The 17,374-nt window shown below is 40.3% G+C and overlaps 1 protein-coding gene across 4 annotated transcripts in view; it reads right to left on the minus strand.

Annotated features, from left to right (window-relative positions):
* GDF3 (growth differentiation factor 3) overlaps positions 1-17,374 on the minus strand; it is a 47,549-nt gene that overhangs the window by 29,894 nt on the left and 281 nt on the right. For 2 of the 4 annotated variants that reach the window (XM_073222979.1, XM_073222978.1), the window contains exons 2-4: positions 17,054-17,129; positions 16,209-16,272; positions 13,478-13,589 (exon numbers count right to left, since the gene is read on the minus strand). The gene's annotated coding sequence lies outside the window, so the exon portion shown is untranslated. The remainder of the gene's footprint in view (positions 1-13,477; positions 13,590-16,208; positions 16,273-17,053; positions 17,130-17,374) is intronic. The other 2 variants (XM_037008760.2, XM_073222977.1) reach the window with 1 other exon arrangement.

Raw genomic sequence — 17,374 nt, forward strand, 5'->3', positions numbered from 1 at the left:
GCATCTTATCCATTCTGCTTATAAATCCTTCCAGGGATTGTTTCACTTCTGTGATCTCTTTCCTGACATCTGTGATCTCCTTCCGGACTTCATCCCACTGCTCTTGCATTTTTCTCTGCATCTCATCCCATTGCTCTTGCATTTTTCTCTGCATCTCTGTCAGCATGTTCATGATTTTTATTTTGAATTCTTTTTCAGGAAGACTAGTTAGGTCTGTCTCCTTCTCAGGTGTTGTCTCTGTGATCTTTGTCTGCCTGTAGTTTTGCCTTTTCATGGTGATAGAGATAGTTTGCAGAGCTGGTACAAGTGACCGCTGGAAGAGCTTCCCTTCTTGTTGGTTTGTAGCCTTTTCCTGGGAGAATAGCGACCTCTAGTGGCTTGTGCTGGGCAGCTGCGCGCAGACAGGGCTTCTGCTTCCTGCCCAGTTGCTTTGGGGTTTATCTCCGCTGTTGCTGTGGGCTTGGCCTGGCTGGGGCTGTTCCTCCAAAATGGTGGAGCCCCGTTGGAGGGGGAGCAGCCAGGAGACTATTTATCTCCGTAAGGGGCCTCTGTGCTCCCTGCTGCCCAGGGGGTTAGAGTGCCCAGAGATCCCCAGATTCCCTGCTTCTGGTCTAAGTGACCTGTCCTGCCCCTTTAAGATTTCCAAAAAGCACTCTCCAAACCAAAACAACAGCAGGAACAATGAGAGAGGGAACAGAAAGAAAGAGAAAGAAAAAAAAAAAAGGAAAAAACAAGCGATTTTTTTTTTTTTTTTTTTGTCCTCAGGTGCCGGTCCCAGGCACCCGCTCACTGGTCCTGCTGCCCTGTCTCCCTAGCACCAGGGTCCCTGTCCTTTCAGGGCTTCCAAAAAGCACCCACCCACCGGTCCCGCAGGGAAGGAACGCTCAATATTCTTTGTCCTCAGGCACTGGTCCCACGCACCCGCTCACCAGTCCCGCCGCCCTGCCTCCCTAGCACCGGGGTCCCTGTCCCTTCAAGGCTTCCAAAAAGCACTCGGCAAAAAGAGAGAAAAAAAAGGGGAAAAACGCACGATTTCTTCCGTCCTCAGGTGCTGGTCTCAGGCACCCACCCACCGGTCCCACAGGGAAAAATGCGGGATATTCTTTGTCCTCAGGTGCCGGTCCCAGGCACCCGCTCACTAGTCCCGCCGCCCTGCCTCCCTAGCACCGGGGTCCCTGTCCCTTTTAGGCTTCCAAAAAGCACTCGCAGAAAAGAGAAAAAAAAAAGGGGAAAAACGCGCGATTTCCTCTGTCCTCAAGTGCCGGTCTCAGGCCCCCGCCCACCGGTCCCGCAGGGAAAAATGGGGGATATTCTTTGTCCTCAGGCGCCGATCCCAGCCACCCGCTCACCAGTCCCGCCACCGTGCCTCCCTAGCACTGGGGTCCCCGTCCCTTCAAGGCTTCCAAAAAGCGCTCGCCAAAAAGAGAAAAAAAAAAAAAAAGGGGAAAAACGCGCGACCTCCTCCGTCCTCAGGCACCGGTCTCAGGCACCCGCCCCCAGGTCTCGCAGGGAGAAACGCGGGATATTCTTTGTCCTCCGGCGCCGTTCCCAGGCACCTCCTCACCGGTCCCGCCACCCTGCCTCCCCAGCAACGGGGGCCCGTCCCTCTAAGGCTTCCAAAAAGCGCTCGCCAAAAAAAAAGAAAAAAAAACCGCTCCGGTTTCTCTCCACCCGCCGGGAGCCGGGGGGAGGGGCGCTCGGGTCCCGCCGGGCCGGGGCTTGTATCTTACCCCCTTCACAAGGCGCTGGGTTCTTGCAGGTGTGGATGTGGTCTGGATGTTGTCCTGTGTCCTGTGGTCTCTATTTTAGGAAGATTTTTCTTTGTTATATTTTCATAGCTCTATGTGTTTTTGGGAGGAGATTTCCACTGCTCTACTCACGCCGCCATCTTGGCTCCGCCTCTCACATGGAATATTTTTGTGAAAAGAAATGGGAAATGTAATTGATGTAAGTTACCGAACTTACATCTAGAAAGTCTAGAATCGCTGACTTAGAATACTTGATATTATCAATGTTTCTCTTTCATAATAAAGATGGATTTTTAAAAGTTAAGACTTAAATCTTACCAAGGAAATTGCTACCTTTGAACTATAAATTTATATACTCAGAAGATTTTCATAATCAGAATAGCATACCTCAAAGTATTGCATTTGAAAAAACTTATTTAGGAACAAAAATACATATAAGCATATATCAATAGTGGATAATATATCCTTATATATCTATATTGTATACATATATATATATATGAATTTTCATATTACATATGAATAACTTTGTAAATTAAAATTAGGTGAAAAATAGGGGGCGTGGAGCCAAGAAGGCGGTGTGAGTAGAGCAGGGGAAATCTCCTTCCAAAACCACATATATTTTTGAAAGTACAACAAAGACAACTCTTTCTAAAAGAGAGACCAGAAGACACAGGATAACAGCCAGACCCCACATCCACACGTGCAAGAACCCAGCGCCTCGTGGAGGGGGTAAAATACAAGCCTTGGCCCAGCAGGACCCGAGCGCCCCACACCCCAGCTCTGGGCAGGAGGAGAGGAATCAGAGCGGGGAGGGAGAGGGAGCCCAGGACTGCTAAATCGTCAGCCCTAGCCATCTGCACCAGAGTGCAGATACAGTGCATGCGTGGGGTGCTGGAAACTAGGGAAACAGGACAGTAAGACCTGTGAGCAGGTCCCTGCAGCCAGTGCACCTGGGACAAAGAAAAGTGAGTGCTTTTTGGAAGTCTTAAAGGGACAGGGACCCCACAACTGGATGGAAGCATCCTGGGACACTTAGTCCAGCTGCAGGGAATCTGGGGAACTCTGGGCACTCTAACCCCCTGGGCAGCAGGGAGCATGGAGGCCCCTCACGGAGATAAATAGCCTCCTGGCCGTTCCCCCTCCAACACGGCTCCACCATATTGAAGCAGCAGCCTGAGGCAGGCCACGCCTACAGCAACAGCGGAGATAAACTCCATGGCACCCGGGCAAGAATCAGAAGCCCTTTCTGCATGCAGCTGGCCAGCACAAGCCACAAGAGGTCACTGCTCTCCCAGACGAGGAAGGCCACAAACCAACAAGAAGGGAAGTTCTTACAGCCGTCACTCGTGCCAGCTCTGCAAACTATCTCTATCACGATGAAAAGGCAAAATTACAGGCAGACAAAGATAACAGAGAGAACACCAGAGAAGGAGACAGACCTAACCAGTCTTCCTGAAAAAGAATTCGAAATAAAAATCATAAAACATGCTGATGGAGATGCAGAGAAATATACAAGAGCTAAGGGATGAAGTTCGGAGGGAGATTACAGAAGTGAAACAAACTCTGGAAGGATTTATAAGCAGAATGAATAAGATGCAAGAGGCCATTGATGGAATAGAAACCAGAGAACAGAAATGCATAGAAGCTGACACACAGAGAGATAAAAGGATCTCCAGGAATGAAACAATATTGAGAGAACTGTGTGACCAATTCAAAAGGAACAATATCCGTACTATAGGGGTACTAGAAGAAGAAGAGAGAGAAAAAGGGATAGAAAGTGTCTTTGAAGAAATAATTATGAAAACTTCCCCAAACTGGGGGAGGAAATAATCGAACAGACCACGGAAATACACAGAACTCCCAACAGAAAGGACCCAAGGAGGACAACACCAAGACACATGACAATTAAAATGGCAAAGATCAAGGACAAGGACAGAGTTTTTTTTTTGTTTTTTTTTTTTTTGAGAGGGCATCTCTCATATTTATTGATCAAATGGTTGTTAACAACAATAAAATTCAGTATAGGGGGGTCAACGCTCAATGTACAATCATTAATCCATCTCAAGCCTAATTCTCGTCAGTCTCCAATCTTCTGAAGCATAACGAACAAGTTCTTACATGGTGAACGAATTCTTACATAGTGAATAAATTCTTACATGGTGAACAGTACAAGGGCAGTCATCACAGAAACTTTCGGTTTTGATCATGCAATATGACCTATAAACAATCAGGTCAAATATGAATATTCATTTGATTTTTGTACTTGATTTATATGTTGATCCCACATTTCTCCTATTATTATTATTATTTTTATTTTTAATAAAATGCTGAAGTGGTAGGTAGATGCAAGATAAAGGTAGAAAACATAGTTTGGTGCTGTAAGAGGGCAAATGTAGATGATCAGATGATCAGGTGTGTGCCTATGGACTAAGTTTTAATCCAGGCTAGACAAGGGCAGCAAGACATCCACGGATGCAGAAGATTTCTCTCAAAGCAGGGGGGGTGAGGTTCTGAGCTTCACCTCTGTTGATCCCCAAATTCTCACCTGATGGCCCCCCTGCGACTGTGCCTGTCTTAGGTTGTTCCTCCCAAGGACAGAGTTTTAAAGGCAGCTAGAGAGAGGAAAAATGTGACCTTCAAAGGGAAACCCATCAGGCTATCATCAGACTTCTCAACAGAAACCTTACAGGCCAGAAGAGAATGGCATGATATATTTAATGCAATGAAACAGAAGGGCCTTGAAACAAGGATACTATTTCCAGCACGATTATCATTTAAATATGAAGGAGAGATAAAACAATTCCCAGACAAGCAAATGTTGAGGGAATTTGCTTCCCACAAACCAGCTCTACAGGGTATTTTAGAGGGACTGTTCTAGACGGGAGCACTCCTAAGACTAAACAGATGTCACCACAGAAAATAAAATCACACCAAAGAAAGCAGACCAACCAAATACTAACTAAAGGCAAAAAAAAAATCAACTACCCACTAAAGCAGTTAAAGGAAACATGAAAGAGCACAGAATAAAACAACCAATATATAAAGAATGGAGGAGGAGGAATAAGAAGGGAGAGAAGAAAAGAATCTCCAGACAGTGTATATAACAGCTCAATAAGTGAGCTAAGTTAGGCAGTAAGATACTAAAGAAGCTAAACTTGAACCTTTGGTAACCACGAATCTAAAGCCTGCAATGGCAATAAGTACATATCTTTCAATAGTCACCATAAATATAAATGGACTGAATGCACCAATCAAAAGACACAGAGTAATAGAATGGATAAAAAAGCAAGACTCATCTATATGCTGCTTACAGGAAACTCACCTCAAACCCAAAGACATGCACAGACTAAAAGTCAAGGGATGGAAAAACCTATTTCAGGCAAACAACAGAGAGAAGAAAGCAGGGGTTGCACTACTAGTATCAGACAAAATAGACTTCAAAACAAAGAAATAAACAAGACATAAAGAAGGACATTACATAAGGATAAATGGCTCAGTCCAACAAGAGGATATAACCATTCTAAATATATATGCACCCAACACAGGAGCACCACCATATGTGAAACAAATACTAACAGAATTAAAGGGGGAAACAGAATGCAATGCACTCATTTTAGGAGACTTCGACAAGCCACTCACCCCAAAGGATAGATGCACTGGGCAGAAAATAAGTAGGACATGGAGACACTGAACAACACACTAGAACAGATGGACCTAATAGATAACTATAGAACTCTACATCCAAAAGCAACAGGATATACATTCTTCTCAAGAGCACATGGAACATTCTCCAGAATAGACCATATACTAGCTCACAAAAAGAGCCTCAGTAAATTCCAAAAGATTGAAATTCTACCAAACAACTTTTCAGACCACAAAGGTATAAAACTAGAAATAAATTCTACAAAGAAAACAAAAAGGCTCACAAACACATGGAGGCTTAACAACATGCTCCTAAATAATCAATGGATCAACGAACAAATTAAAATAGAGATCAAGGAATATATGGAAACAAATGACAACAACAACACAAAGCCCCAACTTCTCTGGGACACAGCAAAAGCAGTCTTAAGAGGAAAGTATACAGCGATCCAGGCATACTTAAAGAAGGAAGAACAATCCCAAATGAATAGTCTAACATCACAATTATTGAAACTGGAAAAAAGAAGAACAAATGAGGCCTAAAGTCAGCAGAAGGAGGAACATAATAAAGATCAGAGAAGAAATAAACAAAATTGAGAAGAATTAAACAATAGAAAAAATCAATGAAACCAAGAGCTGGTTCTTTGAAAAAATAAACAAAGTAGATAAGCCTCTAGTCAAACTTATTAAGAGAAAAAGAGAATCAACACAAATCAACAGAATCAGAAATGAGAATGGAAAAATCACGACAGACTCCACAGAAATACAAAGAATTATTAAAGACTACTATGAAAACCTATATGCCAACAAGCTGGAAAACCTAGAAGAAAAGGACAACTTCCTAGAAAAATACAACCTTCCAAGACTGACCAAGGAAGAAACACAAAAGTTAAACAAACCAATTACGAGCAAATAAATTGAAACGGTAATCAAAAAACTACCCAAGAACAAAACCCCCAGGCCAGACAGATTTACCTCGGAATTTTATCAGACATACAGAGAAGACTAATACCTATTCTCCTGAAAGTTTCCCAAAAAATAGAAGAGGAGGGAATACTCCCAAACTCATTCTATGAAGCCAACATCACCCTAATACCAAAACCAGGCAAACACCCCACCAAAAAAGAAAATTACAGACCAATATCCCTGATGAATGTAGATGCAAAAATACTCAACAAAATATTAGCAAACCAAATTCAAAAATATATGAAAAGAATCATACACCAAGACCAAGTGGGATTCATCTCAGGGATGCAAGGATGGTACAACATTTGAAAATCCATCAACATCATCCACCACATAAACAAAAAGAAGGACAAAAACCACCTGATCATCTCCATAGATGCTGAAAAAGCATTTGACAAAATTCAACATCCATTCATGATAAAAACTCTCAGCAAAATGGGTATAGAGGGCAAGTACCTCAACATAATAAAGGCGATATATGATAAACCCACAGCCAACATCATACTGAACAGCGAGAGGCTGAAAGCTTTTCCTCTGAGATCAGGAACAAGACAGGGATGCCCACTCTCCCCACTGTTATTTAACATAGAACTGGAGGTCCTAGCCACGGCAATTAGACAAAACAAAGAAATACAAGGAATCCAAATTGGTAAAGAAGAAGTTAAACTGTCACTATTTGCAGAAGAGATGATATTGTACATAAAAAACCCTAAAGATTCCACTCCAAAACTACTAAAACTGATATTGGAATACAGCAAAGTTGCAGGATACAAAATTAACACACAGAAACCTGTGGCTTTCTATACACTAACAATGAACCAATAGAAAGAGAAATCAGGAAAACAACTCCATTCACAAATGCATCAAAATAATAAAATACCTAGGAATAAACGTAACCAAAGAAGTGAAAGACCTATACCCTGAAAACTACAAGACACTCTTAAGAGAAATTAAAGTGGACACTAACAAATGGAATTTCATCCCATGCCCTTGGCTAGGAAGAATTAATATAATCAAAATGGCCATCCTGCCCTAAGCAATATATAGATTTGATGCAATCCCTATCAAATTACCAGCAGCATTCTTCAACGAACTGGAACCAATAGTTCAAGAACTCATATGGAAACACCAAAGACCCCAAATAGCCAAAGCAATCCTGAGAAAGAAGAATAAACTGGGAGGGATCTCACTACCCAACTTCAACCTCTACTACAGAGCCATAGTAATCAAGACAATTTGGTACTGGCACAAGAGCAGAGCCACAGACCAGTGGAACAGATTAGAGACTCCAGACATTAACCCAAACATATATGGTCAATTAATATTTGATAAAGGAGCCATGGACATACAATGGGGAAATGACAGTCTCTTCAACAGATGGTGCTGGCAAAACTGGACAGCTACATGTAAGAGAATGAAACTGGACCACTGTCTAACCCCATACACAAAAGTAAATTCAAAATGGATCAAAGACCTGAATGTAAGTCATGAAACCATAAAACCCTTAGAAAAAAACATAGGCAAAAATCTCTTAGACATAAACATGAGTGACCTCTTCTTGAATATATCTCCCTGGGCAAGGAAAACAACAGCAAAAATGAACAAGTGGGACTATATTAAGCTGAAAAGCTTCTGTACAGCAAAAGACACCATCAATAGAACAAAAAGGTACCCTACAGTATGGGAGAATATATTTGTAAATGACAGATACGATAAAGGCTTGACGTCCAAAATATATAAAGAGCTCACCCACCCCAACAAACAAAAAACAAATAATCCAATTAAAAAATGGGCAGAGGAACTGAACAGACAGTTCTCCAAAAAAGAAATTCAGATGGCCACCAGACACATGAAAAGATGCTCCACATCACTAATTATCAGAGAAATGCAAATTAAAACCACAATGAGATATCACCTCACACCAGTAAGGATGGCTACCATCCAAAAGACAAACAACAACAAATGTTGGCGAGGTTGTGGAGAAAGGGGAACCCTCCTACACTGCGGGCGGGAATGTAAATTAGTTCAATTATTGTGGAAAGCAGTATGGAGGTTCCTCAAAATGCTCAAAATAGACACCATTTGACCCAGGAATTCTGCTCCTAGGAATTTACCCTAAGAATGCAGCACTCCAGTTTGAAAAAGACAGATGCACCCCTATGTTTATTGCAGCACTATTTACAATAGCCAAGAATTGTAAGCAACCTACGTGTCCATCAGTAGATGAATGGATAAAGAAGATGTGGTACATATACACAATGGAATATTATTCAGCCATAAGAAGAAAACAAATCCTACCATTTGCAACAACATGGATGGACCTAGAGGGTATTATGCTCAGTGAAATAAGCCAAGAGGAGAAAGAGAAATACCAAATGATTTCACTCATCTGTGGAGTATAAGAACAAAGGAAAAACTGAAGGAACAAAACAGCAGCAGAATCCCAGAACCCAAGAATGGACTAACAGGTAACAAAGGGAAAGGGACTGGGGAGTATGGGTGGTTAGCGAGGAATAAGAGGGGGAAGAAAAAAGGGGGTATTATGATTAGCATGCATAATGGGGGGAGGTGGGAGAAAGGGGAGGACTGTACAACACAGAGAAAACAAGTAGTGATTCTACAACATTTTGCTATGCTGATGGACAGTGACTGTAATGGGGTTTGTGGGGGGCACCTGGTATAGGGGAGAGCCTAGTAAACAGAATATTCTTCATGTAATTATAGATTAATGATAACAAAAAAAAAAGAGAAAGAAAAGGGGGATTACTCCCTGATAGGATAAAACTAACTGCAAATCAATGAGTAATGCATGCTTTACATATCGTTAATTTTGATCTTTTAAATGGTGTCAGATGATCAGCTATGGAAGTACATTTTTCTGATAATATTCCTTTCTCTTAAAAAAAAAAATCAGTTCCTGTATGGTGACCTCCAATAGGTTCTTCACAATGTATAAAGGTCATATCAAAGTGTGGGCAAAGGGTTTGTTTGTGTTTATACAGAGGATCAAAGCCTAATTTGGCTACACAGAAAACGAATTAAGATATGATATGAGGAAGAACTTCCAACATCAACATCCTCTGTAAGAGTCATTCCAGAAGATGATCATCAAAAAACTTCAACAAAGATACTGGCACTGTTGCAGTTGTAGCTGCATTCATCCCACCAGTTCCTAGACTTGCCATTGGAATGAAGAAGGAGATATCTAAGCTGGCCTGTGCATACAGTAAAACAAAAAATTTGACTGGATCTATACTCTCCGAACTCAACCAAGAATTAGGAGAAGTGCAAGTTGCAGCGCTCCAAAATCGTGCGACTATAGACTATCTACTGTTAAAAGAATATATGGGATGTGAACAGTTCCCAGGAATGTGTTGTTTTAATTTGTCTGATTTTTCTCAAACTATTCAAATTCAGTTAGACAATATCCATCATATCATTGAGAAGTTTTCACAAATGCCTAGGGTGCCTAACTGGTTTTCTTGGTTTCACTGGATATGGCTGGTAATTGTAGGTCTGCTTTGGTTATGTAGCTGTATTCCTATTATGTTAATGTGTGTGCAAAATTTAATTAGTAGTTTAAAACCTATACATGCTTATGTTACTCTACAAGAAGATATGTCAAAGAAATAATCAATCTTCCCATGTTTTCTTCTGTCTGCTACTTCTATAGCTTTTTTTCTTCCTTCCTAATTACAACCCTTTAGTAGAATTCATGACTCATATCAAAAATTACCGAGTATCATAACTCTTCCAAGTGGTAAAGATACCTCAAGACAAATGCTGGGCATAGAAGCCACAGGGCATAAATCTGCAAAGAAGTAAAAAGCTAACCTTTTCAAACAATATTGCTTCTCTCTCACTTACCAACTTCACATTTCCCTGTATGGCCCCGTAAGATGACTGGTTAGCCAGAGACGGGTAAGATTCCTCAAGGGAGGAAGAACCTAAGACAGTCACAGTCGCAGGGGGGCCGTCAGGAGAGAAACTGGGGATCAACAGAGGGGAGGCTTAGAACCTCACCCCCACTGTTTTGAGAGAAATCTTCTGTGTCCGTGGATGTTTTGCTGCCCTTGTCTAGCTTGAATTAATACTTAGTGTATAGGCACAGGCACAGACCTGATCATCTACATTTGCCCTCTTTCAGCACCAAACTATGTTTTCTACCTTTATCTTGCATCTACCTACCACTTCAGCATTTTATTAAAAAAATAATAATAATAATAATAAGGGAGAAATGTGGGATTCACATATAAACCAAGTATAAAAATCAAACGAATAATCATAAAAAAAATTAGATGAAAAATTATATTATAAAACTTTATATTTAATATTTTGTACATTATGATTAAGAAACATATTCTTAAGTGACCATTTTACATTTAAATAAATGTTTGTGAACAAATTTCTCTTCTGGATAAGAGAGTTTTGAATCTTTTTGGTTTCTCCAAAGGCAAGGAAAACAAAACAATGCTAAAATGTCTAAATTGTCTATCTTATCTAAAAGACTACCTTTACTCTCTGGGCCTAGGGCAAAGAAAACAAAAAATAATTCTCCTTTTCAGCAAGTGTATCAAGACAAGTTGATAAGGACTGGTGGGGTCATTTTTTACTGCCTTGGATAACAATGTTTTGTAAGTCTTGCATTCTCAGATAACTATCAACTATCTTAAAAGTATTCTTGTTTAAGGCAGTGAGAAGACAATAGAAAAAATGTTGCTGGAGGCCTTTACTCTCAAGATTAACCTCTTTGACCTCTTTTGAGATTTTAGGAGCTCCAAGTTTATCTTTGTTGTTTCAAAACTAGTGGCAGTTTTAAGGGAAATGAAAAAGCAAAAACCAAAACAAACCTGAAAACAAATGCACTCATTGTCTCTGCACCCTGTGACTTAACTATATACAGTACAAAATATACATGCCCAAGCAACTTAAGAACGAATGAGTGAATGGTTACAGACATTATGATGCACCAACTTTGCTCCAGGCAATGACTTGCACTAGGCTGGTGTTTGTCAAGCTTTGTTTTGACTCATTAAAGAATGGTGAAATAAATTTTGTGTCTCTACCAGCATTAAAAGACAAAAAAAAACTGTGTAGAAAATATCAAGAGTGCCTTATACAATGGCTAATAATTCTTTCCTGAAACTTTCTAGCTTTCTAGCTGTTAACCTGTTAATATTTATCTGGACATGCTATGGAGTATATTTCTTAATGTGGGTTGCTGGCAAGAAGGTGTGAATGCAACCATACGAACAATGCTCTTGGACAGCAGGGGTTACCCTTTCTGCCATAGAGTTTACATTATGGTGGCCTTTGTAAGCAGACCAAAACTAAATCTATATATGCCCTAAATTTACAAAATCAAAATACTAAGGACAACCAACAGACAGTCAACTGGCTTCAAACTACAGCCAATCAACTAATTTCCTTTCTCTGCTTCTGCACTTTCTCTGTATAAATCCTTCTCTGGTCTTCTGTCCTCAGAGTGCTTCTAACCACTTTCAGTTTGGTGCTGATTGATTGGAATCAATTTTTGCTGAAATAAACTCAAAGATTTTAATATGCCTCAGTTTTTCTTTTAACAGAAAACACAAGGGAAAATTCACTTCCCTCGGTATTGTGGACGCCAAGTGAATGTATTAAGAACAACTTTCTGAAGAGGGTCAAGTATTCCAGAGAATAAAGAACTGAATAGTGTCCACAGGGTGTCCAGAGGGCTTGGATAAACATGAGCAGAGCAGCTACAGGGAAAGCTGTTCAGGGGAGGGAACTCTAGAAGGGCCACAGGTTGAAGGGTGAGACCAGAAAAGGAAGGCACACATACTGAGAAATCAGCACTGTATGACAGGCAACAGATGAAGTGGCAGTGAAGCTTCCCCACAGGCTGCCTCTGTGCGGTTGAAACAGACTCTGGGCCATTATGACCTTGTCTTGCATCTGCCACTCTTTTGTGATCATAACTGAAAAGTTACTCCATTTCTTCAAAGCTTGTAAACCCCACAATGATCATAAGTGGCCTGAAAATTATTTCCCACTATATCAAAATATCTCCAGAATCAAAATCTGGGGGACCATAGCTTCCATCTCAGTCTTATTTTCTATCATTGACAACTGTGTTAACAAAATCTTTACTTTGGACCAGTGCCTACCAAATATGCCCGGTTTATGTTTATGTTTTTGTTTTTTTTCAATTGTGATATATATAACATGATCATTTTAATCATTTTAAAATGCACAGTTCACAATGTTGTACAATCATTACCACTATCTGTATCAAAAATGTATTCATCATCCAAAATTGAAACTCTATAACCATTAAGCAATTACTCCCTATCTCTCCCCAGCTCCCGATAACCTCTACTGTACTTTCTGTCTTTAGGAATTTCCCTATTCATATAAATAAAATCATGCAACATTTATCATTTTTTGGCTGTCTTAGTTCACTTAGCTTAATATTTTCAAGGGTCATCCATGTTATAGCTTGTGGCAGAACTTCATTCCTACATATGGATGAATAATATTCCATTGCACTCACATACCCATTTTGTTTACCTATTCATCTGTTGATGGACACTTGGATTTTTTCCCTTTTGGCTCTTGTGAATAATGCTGTATGAACACTGGCCTGCAAGCATCCTTTTCAGTATCTGTTTTCCATTCTTTTGGTTAGGAGTGAAATTGCTGGGTCAAACAGTAATGCCATTGTTAGATTTTTGAAGAACCATGTCAGTGCATTTTCATGCTGATTCCTGTAACTCCTCACCCAGTGCTATCTGAATATTTTCATTGAGTTTGGTAAGTAACAAGACTGCCTTGTCTTGCCCTCATGTCTGCCCTGGATAAGCTTCTCCAGAACTGCTGACCTTACTCTGATGTATGCAAGTACTCTACTGCCACATGTATGGTCTGCCTCTCCCTGCTGTAGACTTCACATATCTACATATTTACTGGATGGAATATCTTCGCACTGGGATGCAGAACCAAATAAACAACAAATACTCAAGCTCAAGAAAGCAAGCATCTGTAGGGTTTTTATTAAGAATGATTCAAGCCTCTGTAATGTCTTTGTTTTACTAAGATACTCTTTGATCAGGAGATGGAGGGTAAAGGTTTTTTACCTGTTCTGTTTCCCTGATTTGAACGTCTTGCCTGGAGAGATCATAGCGGCTGCTCAGTAGGTATTTGTTCAATGAGTGAATAATCGATCATCCTGGCCCATTATTGTTAAGCCTAGATAACAAAAAGGGAGCTTTTTATTCTGTGATCACTGGCACTTTGGCCACAAAGGTCGTTCTCTTCATTGACGATTTAATCGACTGGGATTCATATGGACTCCAAAGTAAGGTCTAGCTAGTGATGCAGCTTTAGAGCACTTGACCTCAAGCTGTATGTATTTTTTAACTGAAGTATAAGTGACATACACTATATTATTTTCAGGTGTACAGCATAATGATATGATATTTATACATAGGGCCAAATGATCAAGCTATATATTTCAACCAATTTTCCCCAAATTCGTAAGTTCAATATTGGTATTCTTCCTAACCAGAAATTTATCTACATCCTTGCAAAACCTTTGACTTCCACATTAATGGGCTTCCATTGGCTGAATAGAAGATAAAAGTGGTAAGAATACATATCCTATGGGATTATGATTATGTATTACATATATCAGGGTACCAGAGACTAGAAAACCACATACACTGGACGTGTGATCCTGTCTTCAGGAAAGGTCATTAGTGTGGGTGCTCTTCCGTATTCTCTCCTGTCTCCTGTGGGTCTGTAACATTTGGCTTCTTAGAAGGTCACCTCAGAGTGGCACATGAACTTAGGTATTAGAGAACACCTGAAGTATGGCTTTTAAGGGGGTTTTGCTTGCATTCTTGTAACCCACTTAACCAAAGCCATAATGTTCCTGTACCATTAATATGGTTTTCTAATACGGTCTCAGATCAGTGTTTCTGCCCTAACAGGATATAAGATGTGTTCATTTCCTATTGCTGCTGTAACAATTACCACAAGGTTGGTAATAACTTAACTATCTTACAGTTCTGGAGATCAGAAGTCCAAAATGTGCCTCCCCACGATAAAATCATTTAGGCAACGTTTCTTCGGGATCCTCTAGAAGAGACTCTGTTTCCCCACCTTTTCCTGCTGACAGTTTATCTTCATCCCTTGGCTCTGTGGCCCCTCCATCACCCTTAGAGTTTCTCCCTCTGCTTCTGTTGTCACGTAGCCTTTTCTCCCTCTGACCCTCCAGATTCCCTTGTATAAAAACCTTTGTTATTACTGGATTATCCAGGATAAACTCCTAATGTCACAATTCTTACCTTAATCTCATCTGCAGTCTCTTTGCCGCCTAAGGTAACATATTCACAGGTGCCAGAGCACCGGACATCCCCTGAGTGCCAGTATTCAGCCTGCCACATAACACTTCAGAAAACCCTCATGTTCTGCAAAATTACACATGTGCTTAAACACCCGCACAGATAGTCGTTGTGAGAAATATGGGGCTATGGGGCAAAAGCACTCAAAAGTCTGTGAAACTCCAGTAACAATTCTAATATAAACATACTAGCACTGTTAGAAAGATATTCAAAACTCTTTTAATAAAGATGAAGTTGCTTGATGGAAAGGAATGTAGAGAGGTCTGGGGCTGCTGACTTTTTATAGAGAACAAAATGCAAGGTCCAACTACCAAAGCTGGACTCTGGAGGGAACAGAATGTAGTTTTTAGAACAGCTTAGATTTACAGAAAAACTAAGATAACACAGAGTTCCTGCATGCCCCACAACCAGTTTCTCCTACTATTATCTTACATTAGTATGTTTATTAACATGAATAAACCAATATTCATATAATTAAATGAGTTTATTTAGATTCCCTTAGTGTTTAGTTACTGACCTTCTGCTCCAGGATCCCACGGAGGATCCCACACTCTATCTAGCTGTCATGTCCCCTTTAGCTTTTCTGGCTGTGGCAATTCCTCAGACTTCTTGTGTTTGATGACCTCAACATTTTGAGAAATCCTGGTGAATATTTTGTAGGATGCCACACAACTGGGATTTTTCTTACGTTTTTATCACAATAAGACCAGGGTTATAGGCTATTGAAAGGAAAATCACAGAACTAAAGTTCCATTTTCATCAGACCATACCAAGGTCACGTACCATCAGCATGACTTATCACTATTGGTGTTCTGGCCTTGATCACCCAGATTAGGTAGTGTTTGTAGGTTTCTCCACTGTAAAGTTATTCTTTTTTCCAACTTTCCATACTGTACATTTTGAAATGAAGTCACTATGTGCAACCCACATCTAAGGAGTGGGGAGTTATGTTCATCCCACTTAAGGAAGGAGTATATACAAAAATTATTTGGAATTCTTCTGCATGGGAAATTTGTCTCTTCTCTACTTACTAATTAACCGATCATTTATTTGTATCTATATGGACTCATGGATATAATTTTATACTTTCAGTCCAATACTACTTTATTTTTTTGATCAGATTGTTCCACCTCTTTCAGTCGGTTCTTGTATTCCTTGTGCCTATCCCTGTCAATGTGTATATTGTGGGTATTAGTTTAACACTTCCTTACTTTGTGACACTATCTTGTGTACTTCCTGTCTCAGTCCTAAGAAATAATCATTTCCCCAAGGAGCCTTGGTTCATTTTACTGAAGAATTAAACCAAGATCCAGGCATAAGGCATGCTCATTACTACTATTGTGTCATTTTTTTAGGCCATCTCAGCTGACAGAGCAAAAAATATGTTTATACTAATGTGTGAATATATACATACATTTTTTAATTGGGTTTTTATATGTCTTTGTAGTCTTGCATTACATACCTAGGAAGTTCTCAAGGGGTGAAAGATCAGGGGAAAAACAATACTTGGTCCCTGGATTTGCTTTCTAAAACAGACAGAAGCAGACTGTCAATTGAACAATTTGTTCAGGGGCATATGGATGGCACTGCTCTCATCTCTGACCACGTATTTTTAACTGACTTAGAGTCCTCATAAGTTAATACTTCCAATTATTATGCAATGCCATATCCCCAAGTTCTATTTTCACTTCCCTCGTCCAAACAATCTTTCATTTCAAATCGTTAATATTTCATCTCAATTTAGTGACATTAGAATTCTTCAACGCTTGCATTCCATGAAACCTAGTGCTTCCTCCTGGTGCCAATAAATAAAATGGAATAAGAGGTCACTGAAATCAGAAAGGCATTCAAAGTACAGATGACCCTTGAACAATGTGGGGGTTATAGGCACAGATACCCCCTCTCAACCACAGTCGAAAATCCAAATTTAACTTTCGACTCCCCCAAAACTTAACTGCAATAGCCTACTGCTGGAAGTCTTACCAGTAACATAAACGGTCGACTAACAGACATTTTGTACATTATATGGAATATATACTAAGTCTTACAGTAAAGTAAGCTAGTGAAAAGAAAATGTTTTTCAAATTGTCAAAAATCTCCCCCAATTTTCCAATATATTTATTGAAAAAAATCCACATATAAGTGGACCTGTGCGGTTCAAACCTCCAGTGTTCAAAGGTGAACCATACACTGCTAGCTGATAAAATGGGGGTATGGGAGGAAAGAGAGAGAGAGAGCTGGAGGGAAAAAGACACCTGGGATCATGGGAACCGGCCTATGGGAAGTTAGGAAGCAGTGGTGTCTCACCTTCCTGCCCTGTTCTCCTGGTAGAGGGGATGGGGTTGGTACCAGAGCTGAGGCCCTCCACCTGCATTTCAAGAGGCTGGTGAATGAAGACAAAAATTATTTAGGGTGGGCTGCACACCCACCGCCAAGGTCCCCTGGCCCTCTCCAATCAGACACCCTCTCCAAGGAGTGAACCGTGGACTGGAGTTCCTCCGAGGCAGTCAAAGGGAACACAACAACCCTTTGCCTGAGTCCCTTTCTCTAGATTTCCAGAGCTGAAATTCCAAGTTCCACTTCGGCCAGACCGTGTCCCACCAACATTACTTACTTATTTATAACCTT

This window comes from Manis javanica, chromosome 15, assembly GCF_040802235.1.
Source record: "Manis javanica isolate MJ-LG chromosome 15, MJ_LKY, whole genome shotgun sequence".
In the NCBI taxonomy this organism is placed as follows: Eukaryota; Metazoa; Chordata; class Mammalia; order Pholidota; family Manidae; genus Manis; species Manis javanica.